The sequence below is a fragment of the Plectropomus leopardus genome, chromosome 9 (genome assembly GCF_026936395.1).
Source record: "Plectropomus leopardus strain MGB_pleo_1.0 chromosome 9, ASM2693639v1, whole genome shotgun sequence".
Taxonomy (NCBI): domain Eukaryota; kingdom Metazoa; phylum Chordata; class Actinopteri; order Perciformes; family Serranidae; genus Plectropomus; species Plectropomus leopardus.
Genome location: NC_142184.1, coordinates 5,282,081 through 5,291,567, shown reverse-complemented (window position 1 = coordinate 5,291,567; position 9,487 = coordinate 5,282,081). Strand labels below are relative to the sequence as shown.

General features: G+C 38.6%; 1 protein-coding gene across 2 annotated transcripts in view; it reads left to right on the top strand.

Moving 5' to 3' along the window:
* Positions 1–4,652: 4,652 nt before the first annotated feature.
* Positions 4,653–9,487, top strand: part of kcng1 (potassium voltage-gated channel, subfamily G, member 1) — a 44,619-nt gene continuing 39,784 nt past the window's right edge. The window contains exons 1-2 of one of the 2 annotated variants that reach the window (XM_088081768.1): positions 4,653–4,898; positions 5,169–5,263. The gene's annotated coding sequence lies outside the window, so the exon portion shown is untranslated. Of the gene's footprint in view, positions 4,917–5,168; positions 5,264–9,487 lie in introns of both variants that reach the window. The other variant, XM_042492157.2, reaches the window with a different exon arrangement.

The window sequence follows — 9,487 nt, the reverse complement described above, 5'->3', positions numbered from 1 at the left end:
AGGCCCTCCGCCATGCCAGGGCAAACTATTATTCATCACTAATTGAGGAAAACAAAAACAATCCCAGGTTTCTTTTTTCAACACTGTAGCCAGGTTGACTCAGAGTCACAGCTCTATAGAGCCCTGTATTCCTTCGGCCCTCAGCAGTGACGACTTTATGAATTTCTTTAATAATAAAATCATAACTATTAGAGATAAAATCCATCACCTCTTACCCTCAACTGACCTGACCCCGGACTCAGATAGCCTGATTATGGCAGCAAGACCGAAATTTATCTAGACCATTTCTCCCCATTGACCTTCATCAACTCTATACTTTGGTTTCTGCATCTAAGCTATCAACATGCCTGCTAGACCCCATCCCAACTAAGCTCCTTAAGGAAGTTTTACCTTTATTAGACAACTTTTTATTAGATATAATCAACTCGTCTTTATTGACGGGTTATAGCACCCCCAGTCTTTAAAGTAGCTGTCATTAAACCTCTTCAAAGAAGCCCACTCGATCCTGAGATTTTAGCTAACTATAGACCGATATCTAATCTCCCTTTATTTCTAAAATCCGTGAGAGAGTGTTTGCTCATCAGCTCTGTGACTTTCGCCAAGACAACAGTGTATTCGAGGATTTTCAGTCAGGCTTTAGAGTTCATCAGAGCACAGAGAGACGGCACTAGTAAAAAAATTAATAACTTGACTTATTTATCGCTTCTGACACAGGTCTGGTCTCTGTTTAATCCTATTAGATCTCAGTGCTGCATTTGACACCATTGACCATCAAATCTTACTGCACAGACTTGAATCCTCAATTGGCCTTAAAGGAACGTCACTAGCCTGGTTTAGGTCATACTTATCAGATCGTTCCCAATTTGTTCATCAATGATCAACCCTCCGCACATACAAAGGTCTGCTTTGAGTGCCACAAGGTTCGTGCTCGGACCAATCCTTTTCACTTTATATATGCTTCCGCTTAGGCAACATAATTAGAAAACATTCCTTAAATTTCCATTGTTATGCTGATGATACGCAATTATATCTATCTATGAAACCAGATGAAACTGATCAGCTATCTAGACTTCAAACATGTCTTAAGGATGTAAAAGCCTGGATGAGCCGTAATTTCCTGATGTTGAATTCAGACAAAACTGAAGTTATTGTTCTTGGCCCAAAACACCTCAGAAGCTCCCTTTTCCAACAATTTAATTTCTCTAGATGGCATTACCCTGGCCTCTAGCACAACTGTAAGGAACCTCGGAGTTTTATTTGACCAGGATTTATCCTTTGCCTCCCATATAAAACAAACTTCAAGGATGACTTTCTTTCACTTAGCGTAACATCGCAAAAATTGTCAGACATATCCTATCACAAACAGATGCTGAAAAATTAGTACATGCATTTGTCACCTCTAGGCTGGATTACTGTAATTCCCTATTATTTGGTTGCCCAAACAAATCTCTAGGGTCTCTCCAACTGGTGCAACGCTGCTGCTGTGTTTTAACGGGAAGCAAGAAAAGGATCATATTTCTCCTGTTTTAGCTTCTTTGCTGGCTCCCTGTGAAATCCAGGATTGAATTTAAAATCCTCCTCCTTACTTATAAAGCTCTAAATGGTCAGGCTCCATCCTATCTGTCACAGCTCATAGTTCCTTACCAACCTCAAGATCACTGCGCTCTGAAAACGCACTTGGGGTTACTTGATTCCCAATATTTCCAAAAGTAGGTTAGGAACCAGAGCCTTCAGCTACCACGCTCCTCTCCTATGGAACCATCTTCCATTTTCGGGGTCAGGGAGGCAGACACCGTTTCAACTTTTAAGGGTAGACTTAAGACCTTCCTCTTTGATAAAGTTTATAATTAGGGCTGGCTCAGGGTTGCCTGGTCCAGCCCATAGTTAGGCTGACATAGGTTTAAACCTGCCGGGGACTTCCTCTGATACGCTGAGCTCCTTTCCTTCTCTCAATGCTGCCATCAGAAATCATGCATGTCTGTTTACTGCATTGCCATGTGCAAAACTTAACTTAGCTCTGTGGATAGCCATGTGGTACTCTCTCACTGCCTGGGGCTCGCATGATTACAGAGCCTGGGTCTGTTGAACTGCACCACGCTTAATCCCATTGCCTCTCGGGAGGCGTTCCTGCTCCCTTGTTTCCTAGTTTCCCTGGATCCTGGCTGGCAACCTTGACTGTGCCTGACCGTGGTGATAGCTGTGCTGATGTTGCTGCGACCTGCCTTTGGTTGTGCTCGTGCTGTGGCTGTACTGATTCTGTGCCCCCCGGGCCGCCCTGATCGTGGTCTGGTCCTGGTTGCGCCCGATGCTGTGATCTTGCCTTTGGACAACTCCCTTTCACATATGCATGAGACTGTTATCATCTCTATCAACATCATCATAGACAGCAATTACTAATTTCACACCTACCATTATTGTAATTTGACATGCATCTGTTTCTATTGTTCTGTGCCCCCCCCTCTCCCCCTCTCCCCCCTCTCTTTCTCTTTCCTTTTTTGCCATGATTGTATTTCACTTGCTATTTACGACATCTATTGCTCGTCTGTCCGTCCTGGAAGAGGGATCCCTCACTATCCTCTACCGCTCTTCCTGAGGTTTCTTCCTCTTTTTTTCCCCGTTACAGGGGTTCTTTTTGGGGAGTTTTTCCTTGGGTGATGTGAGGGTCTAAGGGCAGAGGGATGTCGTACACTGTAAAGCCCTCTGAGGCAAACCTTGTTTTGTGATAATGGGCTATATAAATAAAACTGACTTGACTTGACTGACTTCCCTCTCACCGCAGACCACTCCTGACAGGGGAGTAATTGGGAGGATATTCATCGAAAAAATCTCTGGATTTATGTAAAGGCCTGAGTTTAAAGCAAATAAATCACAAGACCTCATTGTAAAGTATAGGTGAATATTGGGATTTGCAAAGCTGCTGCATTGGCATTTTTTTTTTTTGCATTTATAGCACTGCAGTGTGGTGCTTTATTGCAGTCATAACAACACGCCCAGACTCAGATATCATAAAATATACACTCTATGGTAGTTATTTAGTTTCTCTTTTGCTGCAGAGTTCCCCTACTTCAATTTTCTCTGTAATTTCCTGTAACGACTTTCAGCAGTTGGCATGAACTTGTTGCCTTTAATCAAAGGTGGGTGTATGTGTAGGTGCATTGTGAACAATGTTCCATATGCATCATGACGACCTCGCCCCTCACACACGGGATACATCATCTCATAGTTACATTGCATTGTTGATAGAGAAAGCATCTGTTCTTGCTCCATGATTTATTTCTCTGCCTAATTGTTTGGACAAAACAATCCCAAGAAATGCGTCATTCATTAAAAGGCTCAGTTGTGAAAGTGCAGGCTGCAATTTCCTTTAAGGATCCTATCGCTTTAACATGTCCTTGTTAAACATATGCAGGTTCATTGAGCAGCGTCACAAGGTCAGTTGGTGGTTAGGTGCAATACATTTTTGACACGTGACATCTGGGGCATACGGTAACTAATTCAATTTGCCTTCCTTGGTCATTTAATAATCAACTGGTCATCAGATCAAACTGCCCAGATGCAATATTGTATCTGAACAATGCTCCACCCAGAACAGCTGTCAGTCTACTGCTGTCTTATTACTGTAGGCCTGTTCATAGCAAAAGTTCAACATTAACCAGGAGGCAAATTTTGCTCCTCTCAATAGCCTTTTCATTGTCTCATCCATAAATAAATTATTTTCCCTTTTTTTAGATTGATACATTTTTATCTGTTTCTCTTAAATCCCCTCCTGGGGAGAAATGAGGAGCAAAAAAATATATAATGACAATGCGCTTTTCAAAATCAAACTTTACATACATTAATTGTATTTTCTACTTTCAACTTTTACCCAGCATCGGTCCTAATTGTAAATATCAAATATTCATTCATTTTCAGAATGTTAACCCTTTAAATGCCAGGTTTTTGTCACAATGTCATTTTTTTTTTGGTCATCACAGCCTTGGATATTCAGTAATTAGCAGCAACATTGAGCTTGACAGTGCACCTATTAGAAATAGCATGTATTTACTTCATATGCCAAATAGCAAAAATTACAAATTTCAAGACAAAAGCCGAGAGTGAAACGCAGAAATGATACAATGCATGTCTTTATGCTTTGATGGTTGTGGGATCAAAAATTCTGTTTGAATGGGCTTCAATGATGCATTTTTTGTTGTTGCAAATAACAGTATGAATGTAACATTTTTTTCCCACAGTGTATTGTATGAGCTAAACTGGAAATTTCAAGATTAAACTAAAATGCAAAATATGCCGTACGCATGAACACAGCTAAAATTATGTATATGTATATGTATATAAAGAAGAATGAAAAGCATGTAAAATGCACCAAACAGTCCCTATGAGTTAATAGCCAACAGTGTCATTAATAACAAGGATTTTCTGAAAGTTAAATAAAGAACCTTTGAGGTTTAACAGTGACCAGTCATATCTGCTACAAAAACTTTCATGTCATTTCAGATCCAGCCACTCCCCTTTGCCCTGCAGTAACCTCTTTCCCGCCCTTCCCCATCACCTGACCTCACCTGCCTATCTGCACACCTGTTCCCACTTCCCCTCATCAGCTCAGCAGGTACATATACCAGCTCACTTCCACTCCTTTCTTGCCAGATTGTCTCCTGTGTTTCCCTTTTAGCTTCCCAGACTTTTGTTCTGCTTGCCTCTGTGAACATCACACTTCTGCCTCTCAGTCTGACCCCTTTTTAGATAAGTTTGCCAGTTTCGATCTGCCCTGCTGCTTTTTCCTTTTGCCTTTTTTCTTTGACCACTAGTAAATGTTAACTTTTTACAGTCCTGCCTGGCTCTGAGTCATGCACCTGAGTCCAAATCTGTTCTTTGCAGAGCCATATCGACTGTGCAATTTGGTGAGAAAAGTTTACAAGGTAGCTTCAAACTTTAAAAGAAAAAATAACTTTTTTTCTGCTGTTAGCCTTACCATTAAATGTCAGGTTTACTGGTTGTGCTCAAACTAGTTAAATTATGTATGTCTATTGCTATTTCTTTCATATCAATATCACCTAAGGGACACAAATGGATGATTATCTATTAAAGAACATATGCTGCAAGATTTATCCGAGTATCTGACTTCAAATCCAAATTAGAGAAACTAAATTTTCTTTGGATTTCATTTTCAGGAGTCATCTTAACACTACCTACAATTCAAGCTGTGTGCTGACATCTGCTTTGAGACTGGTGCGAGCGTCAGATCTTTGCACCCGACTTCATCATGGTAAGTGGAATTACTCTTGGGTTAAAAATAATAGTAATTAATATTAATAATAATAATAACAATAATACATAGGACTGATATAATACTTTTCTTAGTGTTAAACACTAAGAAAACTTTACAAGAAATACAAAATAAAGAATACAAAATGCAATATATTATGGAGAGCTATTTCAGATGTCCTAGTTTGTCCGTCCTTCAGGCCCATATCTTACCTTATGTCCCTGATATCCTGCAAGTAACAGCTGCCTGTCATGGCCATGACTTGGTTTATCAGCTCTTTCCACCTGCTGGCTGCATTCGTCTCTTGAGTGACTAACTTTTGAAACCTTACTATTTTTGAATGTTATACAAGTTGTTTTGTCCACAAGCACATATTTAAATTCAGTCCAATACATCAAAAACTGCAATCTAAATGCATTATGTAGTGGACAGATGTTAGGGACTGTACTGTATTTATCAGAGGAGGGAGGGCAGCTCAGTTTTTTGTTTTTTTGTTTTATCTTTTATCTTGACCGTCCCCAAAGGTACACACAGTTTTTTGGGTAAAATGCATGACCATCCCAAAAACATTTTTTTATATTCACACAATGCAAAAGCAAAGAGACAGTGAGGTACTGCCAAAACAAGCAGATCATTTCTGAGGCATAATGCAAATCCTCCTTCCAAATTAATGTGTGCACTTAGACAACGTTTGGAAGTTAAAATTTAAAAACAAAATTCTGAAATTAGAAAAAAAAAACCTTTGTCATACATACAGATGTGCAGAACATATATATATATATATATTTAAATGCAAACAGTTTAATTTTGGCAAAATTTTAAATGGCATGTAGAAGAAAGTGATGGTGATGAAATTTCACGATTGTAGGCTTAGATTTGATGATTATATATTAAGAGCAGAAGTATTTGTCTTGCAAATCCAGTGATAATTTATGTTTTTACAGTTTCTGGTTATGATAAATGATGTAATTTTGGCAATTTAAAAAACAACAGCACGCCTTTCAATTCCACAGGCAGGTTTTGGGATTCACAAGGTATGTAAAATAAATACAAAATAGAACCATTTAAACTTATGTGCCCCTCCCCTAAGCCAAAATTTAAAAAATACACAAGTCCCTCCCCAGCGCTCAAAAATTATATAATGAATTTTTTGCTTTATAAATATAGAAAACATTGTCAACAATCAGGATTCTTGTAGTTAATTAGTGTAACATTGTTTCAGTGTATCTAAATCAACATACGTTCAATTCTAGGCATCTTTTTAAATAACAGGTGAATCTCTGTTAATTAACATCAGTCAGTTACTGAACATTAAACATTAAAAGCACTTTCAGTTTGAATATCATGAATCAATGTAGGTTCACTACTTGTGCCTGACAATATCTCACTGTTGATTGAATCATATGTTGCTATCTGGCTAGCCGCTGCATTATTTGTTGCTTGTTTAAAACTCAGTGGAAGCAGTATCACATTGATGGTGTGAAGACGTTTGCTCATGATACATTTTATCTCATATCACTGTATAATTGTGATAGAGGGAGTGTTTTTGGTGGTCCAGCATGAATTGCTGCCCGTAAGTCACATTACATCTCTTCTCACATTTCACAAGCACTCAGCTGCAGTGGAGTCTCAGAGGAGAATCAAAGTGGCATCAGTGGTTTCATCTCAGAAATCAAGCCATTTACCAACTACTTTCTTCCACTCCGCAGAGCTACAATGTTCCTTATCTCTCTCTGCCTCATATACGCCATTACTATCTATACACAGCACACTTCAAGAGAAAAGTCTGTATATATTGGCCACAAAAGTTTTATGACACATTAAAATCCCTAATTCTCTATACCTGCCATAAATTCACTTTATATATTCATTATGATTAATTCAAAAAAAATCCTTTGGGGGTTTTCAGTGTTCTTCAATAGCTGATGGACGTAGCCACCCTGACATCATCCTATCGTTTGTGGACTCCCATGTTGAAGTTTCAGTTGGTATTTTGGCTGTTGCCATCTTGGATTTTGGAGGCAGAAGTGAGCATATTTACAACTGTGAATAACTGTGATAATGACCTTTTGAAACAAAATGAAAATACGGCTACACTGAATCTGGGGTTATCCAGAGTAACGTTGCTAAACCAAGTTGTGGCGATGTGTTGTGGATAGAGTTGTCAAAGGACGGCACCCACCTGCCACTCAAAGCGTTGACGGACATAATTATGTGTAGGTTTAAGCTTTGATAACATTTAAACAGATTAGTTACAAATAAACGATCCCCTGTGACAGTGCATGAATGGGAAAACTGATTACAGAAACAAAAAGTTTTTTTTTAAACCAGGCTGGTTTATTTCTGCTGTAGGTTTGGCATTTTAACTTGGCGGTCTGTGGGGAGTGACTCACTTCTGGAGCCAGCCTTAAGTGGCGCTTTCACGTTGGCTTCATCTTTCAGCCTTGGAGATTGCTGCATAATACTGACATTAGCATGAAGCTAAGTTGAGCATGTGAGGCTGTAAACTCTTCGTCTTGTTTTATCAGCTGTTGCATACCCAAAATGTATTTATTCTATTTTCTGAGAAACCAGAAAACCTACACAAATAAAATAAAAAATAAATTGGTGATACTGCAACACACAGTTTTTGCCATAACTTTTGTACATACAGTCCAGAAACAAACTATCAGCATTTATATACCATTTTAGTAATCTTGAATTTGTCATATTTTGGCATTCCTCTCATCATGAATCCAACCTCCCATCTTGGCTGTTCCTCAAAAGTCCCTATTGTCTTTGAGCAAAGACTGAAAAGACGCGAGGGACTAAAATCCATCTGCCGAGTTGAGAAAAGACACCAAAGGCCTCCTGTTCCTCGATCTCACTTATACATTGAGTCCAACACCTAATTTACATCCAGCAGAGACAACGTCTGATAGCATGACTCTGAGTGCACATGATGCGAGTAACCTTGTGCATCAAGAAATAACACATTTAATGATGGTCAGAAGCTCAAGAGTCTGGAGAGAAATCAAATGGCTCGCTCTGAGTTCCCATTAAAGGTCTTGGTCAAATAAGTACCCATGGAAGCTGATGCATGACATGGAGTTTAAATTTAGAAACATTTAATGGCTAAAAAAATATTATATATGGTCACTATTGAGCTAAAACCCTGTTTCCCAGTTTTCTGCAGCACAATCTTATTTTGATTTGACAACTGTGGTTTTAAAAGGTTATTATGCACTCAACAGTTACAGGAATGGTGATAAGAATGAATATATTAACACTTTGAAATCTGAGCAAAGTGGCTTTATATCTGTAAAAAATAATAATAATAAAAAAAAACAGGAAGAAGTTGCAAATGTCAAGTTACAAGAAAATTACCTGAATTTTAACCCCCCAAAAAGAAGAAAAGAACAAAAGGTAAAGCTAAAACAAAGCTACAAGTAAATGATATCTGTAATAATAAAAAAAAATAGGGGAAAAATCTGAAGAAAAATATATTTCCAGTTATATGAAATATAATTGGCTGGACACTTTCCATGATTTTGTTTTTATTGTTATTACTGTCTAATAATTTATCTCTCTTTTCTCACCTTTTCCTAATTTTTTGCAGTTTGACATCTCTTGCCAAGTTACCTCACTGCCTTTTTATCCATGTTTAAATGTTGAATGCAGCACAACAAAACTGATGTCGCTCCAACTTTCAAGGGTAATATAATCTGAAAGCACGAGTTACTGATGGAGAAAGCATGCATTTAAATTAATAAATCTTTGATGGTAATTGCCAACCAGTCAAGCCGAAGAAAGCACATGGTTATGCCAGTTATACGTTGCTGATGATAACTATTATTACGGAAACAAAGGAGCCCATTAAATGGCGCACAGCAGAGCAGAGCAGCACAGATTGCGCTGCGAGGGGAGCTGTTATTTTGCACAGCTATAATCAAAGCCACGGCGATCAACAGACCTGCTGAGTTATAAACTGACATCTCCTTAACACTGACAGCAGACGTTGACTCCTCACACTTGAAGTAGACTTTACAGAGAGGCGGAGCAGCGAATAAGAAAAGACTTTCTGGCATGTTTATGTGTTCTTCCTTTAATCACTTTGTGTTTCTGTGCAGCCTAATCACAAAAACAAAGAGGCTCCAAACAAAGCTGAAAAACAAGAGGAAAGCAGGAACGGGCTTCACTGAATTAATGAAGCCTGACTAATTGGGTATTTGGTTAATGTAAGCC